Below are 19,176 nucleotides of genomic sequence, written 5' to 3'. Positions count from 1 at the left end.
AGATATGGTTCCAAAAATTATCATACATATATCAGTGCTTTTGGCCAAATCATCTACGTCTACATACATAGTCCACAACCATCATACGGTGAATGGTGGAGCGTCGCGGTGAATGATGGATGGTGCCGTGTACCACCACTAGTTATTTCCATTCCTACTCCACTCACAAATGGAGCAAGGGAGAAACGATTGTCTATATACCTCTGCACGAGTCCCTACTTATTTTATCTCATCTTCACGACTCTTACACAAAATGTACATTGGTGACAGCAGAATTGTACTGCAGTCAGCTGCAAGTACCTGTTCTGTGAATTTTCTCAACAGTGTTCCATGAAAAGAACATCATCCTCCCACCAGGAATTCCCATTTGGTTTCACAAAGCATCTCCGTAACACTTTTGAGTTGATTGAATCTACCTGTAACAAATCTAGCTGCACACTTCTGAATTGTTTTGAGGTCTTCCTTTAATCCAATCTGGTGGGGATATAAACACTCGAGCAGTATTTGAGAATGGGTCATTCAAGTTTAGTGCATGCAGTCTTTTATGTAGATGAACTACATTTTCCTGAAACTATCCCAGTAAATTGCTGTCAACCATTTGGCTTCCCTAGCACCGTATGATGTTCTTCAATTTCATATTGCTTTGCAACGTTATACGTAGATATTTAATCCACTTGACGTTCTCAAGCAACACACTACTAATGCTGTATTCGAACATTACAGGATTGTTTTTCCTACTTACATGTGTTACCTTACATTTTTCTACATTTACAACAAGCTGCCATTCGTCATGCTGAATAGAAATTTTGTGTAAGTCATCTTGTATCCTCCTACAGTTACATGATACTTTGATACTTTCCTGTGTACATAGCAACATCAGCAAACTGTCACAGATTGCTGCTCACCCACTCCATCAGATCATTTATGTAAAGTCAAACAATGGAAAGTCCAGATTGGAATTCCAACAGTATTATAAGAAGGACAGATTGCTACTCACTGTAAAAATGACTTGTTGAGTAGCAGACAGGCACAATGGAAAGACTGTTACACATTGAGTTTTCAGCTGGAGCCTTCTTCAGAAAAGAAAGGAAAACACGTATACATTCAGACAAGTAGGCACACCTAACACACACATGATCACTATCTCTGACCACTCTGGCCCGATCGCAGTTGTCACATTGAATGAAAGCAGCAATCCGGAGTGAGGCAGGGATGGGGGAGGGCTAACAGGATACAACAGGGGGGAGAAAAAGGCACTGTCTGGTAGTGTGTGCAGAGGCTACATGGAGGCATGACTGGACTGCCAAACACAGTGTCAGGGGGCTACAGGGGAGGGAGGATACAGGGATTTCATTTGATTTGATTTATTGCTCATTTAGAGACCTGTTGTGTTAAGTTTTATAACACGTTGTTCATTTTACTGCTTTTCATTTAGGTTACAAAACATATTCCACATTACAAACAGCAATTATTGTTTTCAGCAATAATAAATAAAAAATACAGTAGAAATTGAAATAAAGAAAAAAACACACACACAAAAATATTCAAATTTTAAGAAGATATAATGACAGACGATAGGAAAGACTTGGATAAAAAGAGAGACAGATGTTATCCTATCTGAGCCAGCATGATCTGAAAGCCTAGAAACTACTTCAAGCCTTGCAGTCCCAGTCTGCTACAGTTTCATTTATGGATTAATATTTCTAAACACTATTTACAAAAACGCAATAATTATTATCTACATTGTGGAAAGTGCAGTGGTGTGTGAGTGTAAAGTATGTTATTTCTTGGGCTTATTAATTAACCTTCAGTTCCTATATTATGTGTCTTCAATTTTAGCTACCATGTTGCTTACACACTAAGTATTCAGTTACAGTGTTACATCGCAACAGTGGTATAATGGTTGCTTGATGGATAGGCCTGCTGTTTACATTTAAGGTAGAACAGATTTACAAGGTTGATTGCCTTACACTGTTTATTCTAATTAAGTTTAATTATTCTAGATGTTGTGTAAGGTTGTCTTCAGTACATGTTGGTGAAAGTCTTTGCCGTTTGAGTGAGTGTGTATTTCGGTACAGCTGCCTGTGTTGGTGTACGAATTGGAACTGCTGTCTTAGGTGTTTCATGGGTGTTACAGTGTTCTGTTATATGGATGTGTCTATCTGAATTCGTTGTGTGATGTCCTTGAGACATCATCAGCAATTTTATTTATTATCTCCCACTCGTCTTTGTCTCTTATTGCCCATATCGTGTCATTGTCGTACTGCATTGGTGTCTGGTGTGCTGCTCTGTATCAGTGACAGTGAAAAAGTATGTGTTCTGAGGATCCATGTTCCCCACACCTACAAGAAGCACTCTGGCTGCTGCATACGCAATGTAAGTCTGCAGGGTAATGGGTATAACCTGTTAGAAAGTGAACCGTACCCTGGCTGGAATTGATATGGCTCAGCCTCAGACATTCCCTGATGTCCTTACGGTAACTTCCATTCACTTTGGCAGGTATCCACCCACAATTTAATGAGCTAGCACTTCCCGGTGATGTCATGTCCAGTAATCTTGATCACCTTATTCTGTTCCTCCTCCACAGCCAGTACATTGCAACTCAGAATTGAATGTTTATGTTGATAGGGAAGGTTCCAAGCACCACACAGAGTAATTCCACTGATGTGCTGTTGAGAGCTTCTGACAGCCTTACGAGGACACTCCTCTGCTCTCGCCATACAATGTTCCAATTCGTCACTTGACATACTTTGTGGGCTCGTGCACTGGCTGCAAAACAGACCACAGACTCAAAGAGAGCACAATGGTGAGTTCTCAGTGTGTGTAATGGTATCTTGAAGTGTATTACATTGAGTCTGGCCAGATTGTGCATGATCTCGGCAGCCCTATCAGTCATCGTTCTGATGTTTTCGTCAAAGGACTGTCATTCGTCGAGTTGCACACCAAGATATCATATTTTCTGTTGACTGCATATCCTGATGTCTATTGTTTTATGGTTGGATTACTTTTTAGTGTTCCTTTGAGTAATAAATAAATTGTTTTCTGTAGAACCATCTTAAGTTCATTATGTTTGCACCACTAACTGATGCTTGTGAGTAGCTATGTTGACCGGTGTTCGAGATGCGCTCTTGATTCTGCGGAGACCACCACCAGGAGGTCATCTGCATATGCTATCGTCCCGTTCGCAACCTTGTGGACAACCTTTGGTGTCTCTTTTAATCACCTTCTGACTTCCCGCGTGCCATTCAACTACCCTGTTTCTACAGTAGTCTGAGAGGCCATCTTAGAGAACCTTAGGTACCTGCATCTGTCTGAGGCTTGGAAAAATTGTGAGCCACCAGATATTATCAAAGGCACCCGAAATGTCTATAAGAGTAGCAAATGCATATTTGCTTTCTGTGTTATTCACAGTGGTTAGTACCTTATTTAGTGCATCTTCTATAGATTTCCCCACACTGAAACCAAATTGTGTGGACCAAGGCCAAGGAGCTCCCTGTACAGTTGCAAGTGATTGCACAGAAGTTATTCCTGGACCATGGCCAAGTTGTCAATTAAGCATATAGGCCAGTGAAAGCTGGAAAATGGATAAAAAGATAACATCCCAGTTACAAAGCTTCATAAATAGATGTCTTCGACGCATCATGAATATCTGGTGGCCAGAAAAAGTATGTAATGAGGAGCTCTGGCGAATAACAAACCAGATACCTACAGAAGACCAGATAAGAGAGAGAAAGTGGGGCTGGTTGGGGCACACCTTAAGAAAACCAGATGGAGCCATCGAGAAAAATGCATTGGAATGGAATCCCCAGGGAACAAGGAAGAGAGGACGACAAAGGGGCACATGGAAGAGGACAGTGGAAGGGGAAGCAAAAAGAGTTGGCAAAACCTGGGCCGAATTGAGGCAAATGGCCAAAGACAGAGACGGATGGCGAGTTGTCCTGGATGCCCTATGCCCCCATAGGGGCCAAAGGAATTAAGTCAAGTAGGCCTATACGTTTTTGGATCTGAGGGATCCTTATCCTCTGATTTTTAAATTATGATGGCATTTGCTGTTTTCCAGACTGCAGGTGTCCATCCCAGCCGTAGCGCTTCACTAAGTAGATCTGTCAGGTGTGGAACAATCCGTGGAACGACAATTTTCAATGTCTCGGAATGGGTACCATTTGGCCCGGGGGCTTTTTGTTATTTAGTTTGGCAGTCACAAGCATGACCTACCCACATGCAAAGGGAATAATGACAGTACCATTTTCATAGCAAGAGTTAATTTTCATTAATTTTCACTGTCCAGTATGACTCTGTTCATCCGATTGTTGCTCGTCATAGGGAAGGAGTTTGTTTAGGACAAATTCTGCAGAACTTCTCCATCCTTCTGTAATGGTACTGTCATCTCATCTCAGTGTTGTGAAGACTGGTTTTGTAACTCTTATTTGTAGCATTGTTTTGCTTCCCTGAACTGTATGAGTCTGACACCCTTGTCCATTGCTGCTTTCACTCTTTGATACCATTTATGTTTAATTCTTGCTTCTTTGTGGAACCCTGTTAGTCTTATAGTCCACTGTATGTTTAGCTTTTGCCCTGTGTCAGCAGTTGGAATTGCAGCCCTCTGTGCTTTTTGTAGTAATTCAGTCAAAATGTGTGCTTTATAATCAACTGACCCTCAACTGTATGTAACGGGAAAGCCTCAGTCATCTGTCATAGTTTTTTTTTTTTTCCCCAGTCTGCCTTATGAAATAACAATCACTGATATCTGTTATGTGTGGTTGTGTTTATCTGTGTGTCTATGTTAAGGATGATAGCAGTTTCGTTGCTGTGAGTAGTGGCATCCATGACCTCCCATCCCATTATAAGTGGCAGTACATTTGAGTTTGCAATTGTTATGTCAATCCTGCTGTTGGCCCCTGATGGCATCATGTAGGTGGATGTCTGATTCGGACTGTTGACGATGTAGAGGTTGTGTTCAGTTAGTACCTCATGGATTTGGTGCCCCCAGTCATCCGTTTTGTCTGAGTGCTAATAGTCAGCCTAGCATTTATGTCTGCATCTATTAGTAAATTTCTGTTATTGGCATATTCGACAATTTCTCTGATGTAACTGAGATACGGTCAAATGTCGTACGAATACTGCACGTATAACAATGCAATAACACACTTCTTGCCTTTGTGCACTATTTCCATTGTTGCAGAGTGTCCAGTACATAGATGAGCTCTCTGTGTAACTGTAAAGTTTTGATTTGTGACAACGATTACAGCCTTCGTATTGGATGTACCGGTTACAGTGATTTGTTCGTGGTCGAAACCTACTAGTTTGCCGTTTCTGGTGTAGGGTTCCTGCAAGCAGAACACGTCCGCTTGCACTTCATCTGTTAATTTAGATAGCCCCATACTAACTAGCCCCATACTAACTAGTGTTTGGTTGTTTGTATTCAGTTGTAAGAGTCTCATGGATGTCAGGTATACACAAAACATTTAGATCCCTCTTCATTGTAATCGAATTATACTAGTCCTTGGGCCTTGCAGACTCTTTGTATACATTTTCTACAATTAGCTTTTGCCCCTTCTAGTGCAGGCTTTGTGAAGTAGTACAGTCAATTCTTTAATGTCTGTCGATATATTAGTGGTTTCAGCAAAAGTCTGTTTGTGTCTGCTCGGTTGTCAGAGAGCAAATTGTGTCATCTTTTGAGTTGACAATTCTAGTCACAAGTTGCAATGCTGTTTGGAAGGTGTGTCTGTTTCCTAGCCTCAAAAGGTAAATATTTCCTTCCAGATTTAAAATATCATCTGTTCCCCAAGTTCTGTAGTCTTGTCTGGGTCTGATCATTTTCTCATTGTCTGTTCGAGCAGCAAGTGTGCTGTGGATGTCTGTCTTTCCTGTTTTGTGTTGTACTCTTGTTTATGTTAGAGCTTACCGTATTTACTCGAATCTAAGCCGCACTTTTTTTCTGGTTTTTGAAATCCTCTAAACCACCTGCGGCTTATAATCGAGTGTAAAGCAAGTGGAAATTCTGAAAAAAGTTGGTGGGTGCCGCCACAACTTACTTCTGCCGTCGAATATATGTAGCGCTACACGGGCATGCTTTGTTGGCACAAAGATAAATACTGGCGCCAAAACCTCTGCGTCAGTAAATAAATTTAAAAAAAAGGTGGAAGACGGGCTATTTTCTCCACTCCTGAGTTTCGACCACTACATTTTCATACATTATCCAACGAAGTAAATATAAATTCCGTATTGTTCATCTTCGAATGTAGCAGCATTTCAGTGTACTACGAAAATCCGACTGGCAAGAATGTTTGGTATGTTTGTCAATATGGCCAACTCTACGTCCTGAATTGTTTCCTATCTGTGAGAAGAGATGGTTGCTAAGAGGAACTTTTATAAATTGTAAATCACATGCAGTATTCTCGTCACCATAAGAATAATACGCATATACGCATGTGAAAGGTGAATACTGTGTTGCACTATTTTTCTTGTTGCAGATTAAAAGTAGATATACTGTGAAAATTTTATACGAATAATCAACCAAGTAAGAACCACAGCTATGAAACAGCAACAATAGCAGCAAGAGTAGTTCTCAACCAAGAAGAAGAAAATGATGAAAAATAAAAAGTGAGATTAACAATTAACGACACGGACATCCAACAATAAAGTTAAGCACTGGAAATATTTTCTTTATTTTTTTTCTTTTTTTGGTGACGTGTTTAGCTGAATAATCATTAATAATGACAGTCACTGAACAGGAATCTGAAGTAATGGGGGTAATACAGACATAGGAGACTTAAGTAGTGTTGTGAAACAAGAACAGCAAAACTCTACTGATGAAGCAGTTGATCAGAAAAAAGTTACCGACAAATCAAGTAAATTAGTAGAACATACTTAAAAACAAAGATGATGTGACTTACCAAATGAAAGTGCTGGCAGGTCGACAGACACACAAACGAACACAAACATACACACAAAATTCAAGCTTTCGCAACAAACTGTTGCCTCATCAGGAAAGAGGGAAGGAGAGGAAAAGACGAAAGGATGTGGGTTTTAAGGGAGAGGGTAAGGAGTCATTCCAGTCCCGGGAGCGGAAAGACTTACCTTAGGGGGAAAAAAGGACGGGTATACACTCGCACACACACACATATCCATCCACACATATACAGACACAAGCCGACATATTTAAAGGTCTTTAAATATGTCGGCTTGTGTCTGTATATGTGTGGATGGATATGTGTGTGTGTGCGAGTATATATCCGTCCTTTTTTCCCCCTAAGGTAAGTCTTTCCGCTCCCGGGACTGGAATGACTCCTTACCCTCTCCCTTAAAACCCACATCCTTTCGTCTTTTCCTCTCCTTCCCTCTTTCCTGATGAGGCAACAGTTTGTTGCGAAAGCTTGAATTTTGTGTGTATGTTTGTGTTCGTTTGTGTGTCTGTCGACCTGCCAGCACTTTCATTTGGTAAGTCACATCATCTTTGTTTTTAAGTAAATTAGTAGAACAATATGATGATAATGACATGAGTACCAAGTTGGCATTGTTAATAAAAATGAGCAATGATAATGAGGGTCAGTTAATAAAAGTGAGTAATGACCAGTTTCCAAAAATTAATGACCAACTTGAAAATCATAAACAAGAAAGTAAGAACCAGTTCACAGAAATTGGTCATTCAATAGGAGTGTTATTTGACTGTATCAGTAAAAATACAGCTCAACTAAATGATATCAATCAAAAAATTAAGAGGTTAGATGGCTGAGTTGAATCTGTTGAATCCAAAATGAAAGGAATTGAACCTAAATTCAATACTGAAATTAAAAATGTCAAAGATGAGATCACTGGAGTTAGGGAAAAAAAAAAAAAAAAAAAAAAAAAAAAAGGGACTATCAAAAAAGTGCACGAGGAAATAAGTACTGTGGACAAAAATGTAAATGGTAGAATTTCAACTTTGCAAACTAATGTCAATACCAAACTGGCACTTGTTGAAAACAATTTTTTTGAACAGGTGAATACAGTAGATAATACCTAAATAGAAAATTAATTAATAACAAAACCAGCACCAGCAAAATAGGTGAAGAACTGTCCAATGATGTAGTTAATAGAAATCTTGTTAACAATGTTGGTGCAATGTTTTGCATCATTTATGTGAAAAACTTTTCAGATGAAGGTAGTTTACATCCTGTGGATTTTCTGCAGCATTGCAGAGATAATTTTGTGTCTAATGTGACTGATATTATGAAAATGAAATTTGTTAAGAAGTTTATGGAAGATGAAGAATTAATTTGGGCTAATCAGCACACTAATGATGACACAACTATGCAGATTTTGAGAAAGCTTTTAGACATATTTTGGTCAGAGGCTGAACAAGCTAGAATAAAAAGTGAATTTCTGAAGGGACCAAATTATAGGGAAGGGTATATTAGCATGAAACATTTTTGCAAAAATCAACTTAAAAAATTAGCTCATTTGAGCAAACCTTTTGATGAACTTGCACAGATTGAGGCCTTAAAAAGGAGGTTACCAGCTGGGGTACGGTGGGACCTAGTCTATGGGCCAGATGGCACAATAGACCAGTTTTTGAAATATGTAAATAAATTAGATACAGTTTTGGGAAAAAAAGACAAGGAAATACAACCACTATAGGCACAGACATTTTGAAAGTGGTAGTAATCGAAATTGGCACAGTAATAATCACAACAGGAGGGAACATAGTAATCACAATGGTAACAATTATCACCAGAAGGAAGATAATAGAGTAAATGGTAATAGTTTTCATTCTGGAAAGCAACATGGCAGTAAGTGGAACAGTGATGGTAATAGGAACACAAGGAAACAGGATGTGGTATTAATTCAGGAACCAAAAAAAATATCTTGGCCTCCCTTGTCGGTCCGCAAGTTTGGGGCCCATGAAACAAATAACAAATGGACCAGAAATTGCACAAATACTGACACACAAGAACAACTCTCTAGTGAAGTGATCAGTAGCTATCTTAAAGATATATACTATCCTGTTAATCTTATACCTGTTGAGAAAGAAGTATGTTCACAGGCAATGCAAAATATGCAGACAAGGTAAGTAAGCAAACAGAAATTGGAAAAGAGGATACAGAAGAAATTAATTTTTCAGATTTCTATACCTGTTATTGAATCTAATAAATCAAAAGCGATGGTGAGTATAGTAATGAAGAAGAAAAGTATTTTGTTTGTTTTAAAGAAGAATTGGAGGCAAGAGGTAAGAGTAATGAATGTTTAGTAGTGGCTCTATGATGCTGTACAGGTACCCAAGGACAGTGTTAAATGATTGAGGGATGTAATGGTGATATCACAGCAAACAAAACTTTTGATTTAATTACTACTAAGGAGGCATGTGTAGATGATCATATTAATCAAAAAACAAAGATGATGAGACTTACCAAACAAAAATGCTGGCAGGTCGATAGACACACAAACAAACACAAACATACACACAAAATTCAAGCTTTTGCAGCAAACGGTTGCTTCGTCAGGAAAGAGGGAAGGAGAGGGAAAGACGAAAGGATGTGGGTTTTAAGGGGGAGGGTAAGGAGTCATTCCAATCCCGGGAGCGGAAAGACTTACTTAGGGGGAAAAAAGGACAGGTATACACTCGCACACACACACATATCCATCCGCATATGTCTGCTTGTGTCTGTGTATATGCGGATGGATATGTGTGTTTGTGCGAGTGTATACCTGTCCTTTTTTCCCCCTAAGGTAAGTCTTTCCGCTCCCGGGATTGGAATGACTCCTTACCCTCTCCCTTAAAACCCACATCCTTTTGTCTGTCCCTCTCCTTCCCTCTTTCCTGACGAAGCAACCATTTGTTGCGAAAGCTTGAATTTTGTGTGTATGTTTGTGTCTGTTTGTGTGTCTATCGACCTGCCAGTGCTTTTGTTTGGTAAGTCTCATCATCTTTGTTTTTAGATATATTTTTCCCACGTGGAATGTTTTCCTCTATTATATTATGATCATATTAATCAGTTATGAGTTATGACAGTGACAGTAAGCTGTTAAATGTTATGAATGAGAATGACTCCTTTTTTTTGTATAATATGTATATGCTATTGAGAGTCATGATAAAAAATCTGTGTGTAATTTTATATCCAGACCGGTGGTATAAAATTAAACATGTTATTGTAAAACGGCTTAAGATAAGTACCACTCTGCTGATCATGTACAGTAGAAACAAGTAAGTGTACAGGGATTCATGAAATGATAATGATGTCTGTGTTACTAGAATGAGATTTTCACTCTGCAGCGGAGTGTGCGCCGATATGAAACTTCCTGGCAGATTAAAACTGTGTGCCCGACCGAGACTCTAACTCGGGATCTTTGCCTTTTGCAGCAAGTGCTCTACCATCTGAGCTACTGAAGCACGACTCACGCCCGGTACTCACAGCTTTACTTCTGCCAGTATCTCATCTCCTACCTTCCAAATTTTACAGAAGCTCTCCTGCGAACCTTGCAGAACTAGCACTCCTGAAAGAAAGCTGCAGAGTGAACATCTCATTCTGGAAACATCCCCCAGGCTGTGGCTAAGCCATGTCTCCGCAGTATCCTTTCTTTCAGGAGTCCTAATTCTGCAAGGTTCGCAGGAGAGCTTCTGTAAAGTTTGGAAGGTAGGAGACGAGATACTGGCAGAAGTAAAGCTGTGAGTACCGGGCGTGAGTCGTGCTTTGGTAGCTCAGATGGTAGAGCACTTGCCCGCGAAAGGCAAAGATCCCGAGTTCGAGTCTCGGTCTGCCACACAGTTTTAATCTGCCAAGAAGTTTCATATCAGCGCACACTCCACTGCAGAGTGAAAATCTCATTCTGGAAACATCTCCCAGGCTGTGGCTAAGCCACGTCTCCGCAGTATCCTTTCTTTCAGGAGAGCTAGTTCTGAAAGGTTCGCAGGAGAGCTTTTGTAAAGTTTGGAAGGTAGGAGACGAGATACTGGCAGAAGTAAAGCTGTGAGTACCGGGCGTGAGTCATGCTTCGGTAGATGGTAGAGCACTTGCCCGCGAAAGGCAAAGATCCCGAGTTCAAGTCTCGATCGGGCACACAGTTTTAATCCGTCAGGAAGTTTCATGTCTGTGTTAATATAATGAAAGTGCACCACGGCAATGCAAATGGTAAGAACAACAATGATTTTAGAGACTTAAGTGTTGACGAGATAGAAGATGACCTGTCATATGAGGATGTTAAGACAGATATATGTACTGCTATTTGTTGTCCGTTCATTAAAGTCAGAATAGGACATGGAAAGGCACATGTCTTGTTGACAGACAGCCAAGTTTCAGGAGTGTCTGATTCCTTAAGTAAAAACTTAAAACGTAATAAGGACTATGTAGAATTATCTGGAATAGGGATACGGATTAAAGGTGCAACTGGGAGACATAGTACAGTGATTAAAAGCTAGGCTTTAATAACTTTTACAATTGAGGGAGTAACTTTTTCAGATGGATCTTTAATAATTCAAGATCTCAGTGAAGATCTTAGCTGGTCCATGTGGCCAAGCAGTTCTAGGCACTTCAGTCTGGAACCGCGCGACAGCTATGGTCGCAAGTTCGAATCCTGCCTCGGGCTTGGATGTGTGTGATGTCCTTAGGTTAGTTAGGTTTAAGTAGTTCTAAGTTCTATGGGACTGATGAGATCAGAGCCATTTGAACCATTTGAAGATCTTATTCTCGGCATGACATGAATAGTTACTTGAATGCAGGTTTTGATTGGAGAGGGCAGAAGTTTATTATCAGTGCACCTGATGGAGATTGTATTTGTACTAATTTTATAAGTCAACTGTATCTTATGAGGAGGATAAAATAAATAGTATACAATCTTTAGTGGATTTGTAGCCAAAGATACACCAGAATTAGATACAGATGAAGCATAATTTAAAGAACTAGTAGACACTAAGATTTCAAAAGCAATTTTTCACAGAGCCATATTGTGTACCTGTAACTAAGAGAGCTGCAGTTGAAAAAGGGTTGCACAAGATGGAAGTGTGTGATATCATTGAGAGAAGTGTTAGCCTATATAACAACCCATTAGTCATTGTTTAAAAAAGTGATGGAGGAGTGAGATTGGTTCTGGATTCTGGGCAATTGAACAAGTTATGTACAGAGAAACAGATCATCCTGAAAACATTGATCAACTTTTACACAAATTTAAAAATATTCAGATTATGTCTAGTTTGGATTTAACTTCTGAATTTCATCAGGTACCTTTAGCTCACGAATCTCGTAAATTTATGGCCGTTCTTTACAGTGGTAGATGTTACGAATACTGTGTAGTACCTTTTAGTTTGAACTAATCTGTAGCTGAATTTATAAGAGCATTAGATTATGTACTTGGCCAGGATTTGGTAGGAAAACTCGCTGTTTATGTGGATGACATTTTGGTAACTGGACAGAGTTGGGAAGAGCATTCTGAATTGGTGAAGCAGGCATGTGAAAAATTTAGATGAGCTATGACTCTGAAACTCGAGAAATGTAAATTTGCTGTCCCTGAACTAAAATTCTTAAGTTGTGTAATTTTTATGGAAGGAATTTTGGCAGATCCTGATAAAAATAAAGCAGTATCAGGTTTTCCAGCACCACATAGTAAATAACAATTGAAGTCATTCTATGATTTACATGGATTTTATCAAAGGTTTGTGAGTGGATGCAAGTTTGAATGCATCCTGCTGAAGCAGTTTGCTTAAAAACAACACTAATTGAGTTTGGACCCAAGAACGTCAGGAAGCATTTGAACATTTTAAGAAAAAATTGAATAATCAAATTTTGTTACACAGACCATATTTTAGTCTGCCATTTTGTGTACACACAGATAGTAGTGATTATCATTTGGAGCAGAGCTATTTTAGGAAAAGGAAGTTAATGGGGAAATCATACATGACACAATTGCCTTTGCAAGTAGAATGCTGTTAAAACATGAGAAATCTTAGAAAGTTATGGAAAAAGAAATATTAGCTGTTTACTGGCCATTTACTAAAATTTAAAACCTGTTTGTTGGGACATAAGTAATTGTATATTCTGGCCACAAAGCGTTAAGTTACCTACAGGAATCTAGACTATATAATAATAGACTTAACAGATGAGGAAGGTATTTGGAGCATTTTGATTATGGGATTAAATATATTAAAGGTACAGACGACATTGTTGCAGATGCTTTGTCAAGGATGCTATTGAGTGGAAGCAATGAAAATTTTAATCAAAATGAGGGAAAAGAGTTTAAAACATATAAATGAAGGGTGCCCATGCGAGAAAATTATCAGGGCAATGTGCAACAAAATTAGATGGACCAAAACCATGATTCAAACTGGAAGTTAGTAAAGAGTTGTTTAGGCAAAAGAGTTTATGAAAAATTGGACAGGTATTATAAAGTATATAAAGAAACACTCTTTAGGAGAACAGAAGTGGATTCTGATGACTGGAAGTTATGTTGGCCAGAGAAAGAAGCTAGAAAGTTGATTAAGTATATACGTGAGAGTTATGGACACTGTGATATTCAAAAATGTATACAAATGGTACAAGAAAATGTTTATTTCTATGATATGGATAAAAAGGTTAGAAAAGAACTGTCTACTTGTGACAGGTATCAGAGTGTCAAGGTGAGTAACAGAACTTGTCAAGGTGAGATGTAAAATATAATACCTGGGAAACCTAGTGATTTAGTTGCTGTGAATTTTTATGGAGGTTTACCAAAAGGTAAAAATAGTTATTGTTATATTTTTGTTATGGTTGATGTTTTCTCCAAATATATAAAATTATATCCTGTCAGAAAAGCTACAAGTAAGATGATTATTGCTGAAATTGAAAAAGATTACTTCAAAAATGTAGGAAAAACTAAAGTAATACTGTCAGTCAATGGATCGTTGAATTCATTCATAGAAAAATCTGGTATTAGACACATTTTAATTTCAGTTTATAATCCTTCATCCAATCCAGCAGAGAGAAATATGCATGAAATAATCATCTATGTCACATATACTGCAGCCAAAAACACCCTATGTGCTATGAATTCATCAGTGATTTTGAAGATGTAATGAATAGCTTGCAACCAGCTCCACAGTATTTTCACCTTTTGAAATTATGTTTCATAATAAACCAGAAAATATTATCTACCATGTACTGTCATGTATTCTCAAGAACATGAAGCAGTTGTGAGAGAAACCATGAAAAAGCAGGGAGAGATACGAAAGAAAAGACCTGATAATAAATAAGGTCGAAATAACTAATTTCAACATTGATAGCTATAGGGGTATACATTTTCACATCTCCCACTGACTAAGAACTCAATTTATTGCCGGAATCATGTAGTATGTTCACAGCAGAGCTGCTAGCCATTAACAGGACCATCAATTTTGTTACTAGACCTCCCTCCACAGTGTTTTATATATACCGACTCGGTGAGAAGCCTGCAGGCAACTGACCGATGGTACTCTCGTCACCCTTTGGTGTCTGCTATCCATGCCTTTTTCTATGCTCTTGGCCCCTGGCTGCTCAGTTGTCTTTCCTTGGGTCCCAAGTCGTGGGTATCCCAGGGAATGAACCTGGGAGGGATCCCAGACAGATGAACAATACTCAAGAATCCCTCAAACAAGTGTCTTATAGCCCATGAGTTACATTTCCTGAAGATTCTTCCTATGAATCTGAGTCTGGCATCTGCTTCTAATTGTTTTATGTGGTTATTCCACTTAAGGTCACTCTGGATAGTTACTCCTAGCTATTTTACAGAAAATACTGTTTCCAGTAGTTTGTCATCAATGGTGTAGCTATACAGTAGTGGATTTATTCATTTATTTATTTATTTAGTCCTTCAAATCCTACATGTATAGAATATATACAAGGATATTTGACATGGTTAGGTCTTTACAAGACAAAATACAGTTTGTATTGCATTCCTAAGAACTAGATATTGATGTAATTTAGCAAAGAATCATATATACAACAAACATTAGAGGCAACATACAAAGTAGAATATTCATAATGCATCTTTATTTTTGTTGTTTGGTTTCTAGGTACTCTGTCAGACTGTGAAAGCAATGATCAATTAAATATGCCTTTAGTTCAGCCTTAAAACTACTGAGTTTACTTACTGATTTAATATGGTTAGGCAGATTATTGTAAATTTTTATCCCAGTATGTAGAGTGCCTTTTTGGCCCAATGATGTTCTCACCTGTTTCATATGAAGGTCAGATTTTTGTCTTGTATTTTATGCATGTATATCTTCATTTTTTAATAAGATATCTGGGTGTCTATCAATATATTGTTTCATGAAAACTGATGTTTCGTAGATAAAAATGCAACGAAGAGGAAGAACTGACAGTTTTTTTGAATATGGGTCTGCATGATTTGGTATTGTTTACCCCTTCTATAATTCTTAATATTCTCTTTTGCATCTTGAAAAGTTTAATATTTGTTGTTGCACTGCACCAGAAGATTATGCCGTATTTAATTACATAATGCACATAGGAGTACTATACATTTAACAGGCTGGCTTTGCTACAACAAGTTTTTAAGATCCTTGTCATGTAGCAAGTTTTGCTTAGTTTTCTTTGCAAATTTTCAATGTGTACCTCCCATTTTGTGTTATTCTGGAGCCAGAGTCCCAGAAATTTTGTGCTGTCAACACTTTCAGGAACTCTTTTCCTTAGTTCTATTTGTATGTTTGGGTGGTGTCTTCATTTTAGATTATAGACATTCAGTGCTACTGTCTTTTCTTTGTTTATAATTAGCTTCTTATACCTGAATCACTGTTCTACTCTGTTCATTGTTTAGATAGTGGAGTCTTTTAGTTTCTCTTCTGTTTTATCACTAATAAGAAAGCATGTATCGTCTGCAAATTGGAGGGTACTTTGGCAATACTTGTTGTACATAAGATCATTGACATAGAGGAGAAGCAGAATGGGTCATAATAGTGATCTTTGAGGGACACCATATTTCACATTTTCACATTATGAATAGTAGTAGCTCATTTTGTTATGGTCAGTATATTGCACTTCAACCACCTGTTTGCGACCAAATAGGTATGTCCTGAGCCACTCATTGGATATACCTCTAATTCCTAATTGTTCACGCTTCTGCAGTAGGGGATTATGGTCAATGATGTCAAAAGCTTTGGATAAATCAAGACATACGCCCGTCACAAACTCACTCGCATCCAGTTTAGTATAGATTTCATTAATAAATACAAATATTGCACTTTCAGTTGGATAGCCTTTCCTGAAACCATACTGTAAGGGAGAGAGAATTTTATTTTTATTTAGGAAATCAGACAATCTCTTATAAAACAAATTATAAAATTTTTGAAAATACAGGCAGTAGGGCTATTGTTCTATAACTTGAAACACCTTCGGGGTTTCCTTTTTTGAGCAGTGGTTTCATTTTTGCTGTTTTTAAGCATGAAGGGAAGGTTCCTGATGCTAGTGAGCTGTTGCACAAATGTGTCAAGGGTTCAGCTAAGGCAAGATAGCATTTTTTAATAATTGCATCTGGTATTCCATCAATTCCACATAAGTACCCTGTTTTCAAGGTTTTTATAACTGATAAAATTTCTTCAGTGTTTGTGGGTGAAAGGCACAATGACATAGACACATTTCTCACGCTATTGGATGATGGAGGTGATATTTTGTTGTATTCTTCCAGTCCACTCATCAACTGTTCACTTTTGTTTGCAAAATATTTGTTGAAGGTCCCTGCGATTTTTGTTGGGCAAGAAATCATTTGTCCTTCATAACATAAGTTTATATTTTTATATTGTTTGGTTTCACTTGTTGTTTGATTTTTTATAACTTCCCATATAGCTTTAGATTTGTTTTTTGAATTTTCAATGTATTTGTCATTTTCCATTGTTTTAGCTTTTCTTACAACATTTTTGAGGACCCTCTTGTAATTCTTCAGGTACAAATTAAATTCATGAGGCTTGTTTTGTGTCTTTGCTATATTGTGTAATCTTCTTTTCTCTGCACAAGAGAGTCTAACATCTGTTGTAATCCATTTGTTCTTTTTGAAGTTAGGTTGACATTTTTGTTTTTTTAATGAAAATGCAACTTCAAAGTATGACATGAAGATTTCCATGAATTTTTCAAACTTTTTGTTGGTATTTTCACAAGTATACACTTCATACCAGGTTTCTTCACTTAGTCTCTGTATAAAAATGTTTATTTGTTTGTTAGTGAATTTTCTTGTTTCTTTTACAAGTTCCTCTTTCTCATTTGTTTCACTTGGGGTGCGTAAATCTATAAACTGTGCATAGTGATTACTAAAGCCAGTATTAAGATTTCTGACACAGAAATTGTGATTTACTTGTATGTTTATTAATATCTGATCAATGGTTGAGCTAGTTGTTGGTGTAACTCTTGTAGGAGAATCTATGGTGGCTTTTATGTCTACATATACATCTACATACATACATACTCCGCAATCCACCATACGGTGCGTGGCGGAGGGTACCTCGTACCACAACTAGCATCTTTTCTCCCTGTTCCACTTCCAAACAGAACGAGGGAAAAATGACTGCCTATATGCCTCTTTACAAGCCATAATCTCTCTTATCTTATCTTTGTGGTCTTTCCGCGAAATGTAAGTTGGTGGCAGTAAAATTGTACTGCAGTGAGCCTCAAATGCTGGTTCTCTAAATTTTCTCAGTAGCGATTCACGAAAAGGATGCCTCCTTTCCTCTAGAGACTCCCACCCTAGTTCCTGAAGCATTTCTGTAACACTCGCGTGATGATAAAACCTACCAGTAACAAATCTAGTAGCCCGCCTCTGAATTGCTTCTATGTCCTCCTTCAATCCGACCTGATAGTGATCCCAAATGCTTGAGCAGTACTCAAGAATAGGTCGTATTAGTATTTTATAAGCGGTCTCCTTTACAGATGAACCACATCTTCCCAAAATCCTACCAATGAACCGAAGACGACTCTCCGCCTTCCCCACAACTGCCATTACATGCTTGTCCCACTTCATATCGCTCTGCAGTGTTACGCCCAAATATTTAATCGACGTGACTGTGTCAAGCGCTACAATACTAATTGAGTATTCAAACGTTACAGGATTCTTTGTCCTATTCATCTGCATTAATTTACATTTATTTATATTTAGAGTTAGCTGTCATTCTCTATACCAATCACAAATCCTGTCTAAGTCATCTTGTATCCTCCTACAGTCACTCAACGACGACACCTTCCCGTACACCACAGCATCATCAGCAAACAGCCTCACATCGCTATCCACCCTATCCAAAAGATCATTTATGTAGATAGAAAACAACAGCAGACCTACCACACTTCCCTGGGGCACTCCAGATGATACCCTCACCTCCGATGAACACTCACCATCGAGGACAACGTACTGGATTCTATTACTTAAGAAGTCTTTGAGCCACTCACATACTTGGGAACCAATCCCATATGCTCATACCTTAGTTAGGAGTCTGCAGTGGGGCACCGAGTCAAACGCTTTCCGGAAGTCAAGGAATACGGCATCCGTCTGATACCCTTCATCAATGGTTTGCAAGATATCATGTGAAAAAAGGGTGAGTTGTGTTTCGCAGGAGCGATTCTTTCTAAAGCCATGCTGATGCATGGACAGCAACTTCTCTGTCTCAAGGAAATTCATTATATTCGAACTGAGAATATCAAACTGATGTTAAGGGTATTTGTCTGTAATTTTGAGGATCCGTCCTTCTACCCTTCTTATATACAGGCATCACCTGCACTTTTTTCCAGTCGCTCAGGACTTTACGTTGGGCAAGAGATTTGCGATAAATGCAAGCTAAGTAAGGAGCCAATGCAGCAGAGTACTCTCTGTAAAACCGAATTGGAATCCCATCAGGACCTGGCGATTTATTTATTTTCAACCCATTCAGCTGCTTCACGGCCCCAGGGATGTCTATCACTATGTCCTCCATACGGGAATCTGTACGAGACTCAAACAGTGGTATGTTTGTACGCTCCTCCTGTGTGAAGATTTCTCAAATGCTAAATTTAAAATTTCAGCTTTTGTTTTGCTGTCTTCTGTTGCCAGGCCAGACTGATCAGTGAGTGACTGGATGAAATCCTTCGACCCGCTTATCGATTTTATGTAAGACCAGAATTTCCTTGGGTTTTCAGCAAGATCTTTTGCTACGGTATGACGGTGGTAGTGGTTGAATGCTTCGCGCATCGCTCTTTTTACAGCAGCACGAATCTCTACTAA

This window comes from Schistocerca cancellata, chromosome 6 (assembly GCF_023864275.1).
Source record: "Schistocerca cancellata isolate TAMUIC-IGC-003103 chromosome 6, iqSchCanc2.1, whole genome shotgun sequence".
Classification (NCBI taxonomy): Eukaryota; Metazoa; Arthropoda; class Insecta; order Orthoptera; family Acrididae; genus Schistocerca; species Schistocerca cancellata.
This window is presented reverse-complemented; position numbering follows the sequence as displayed.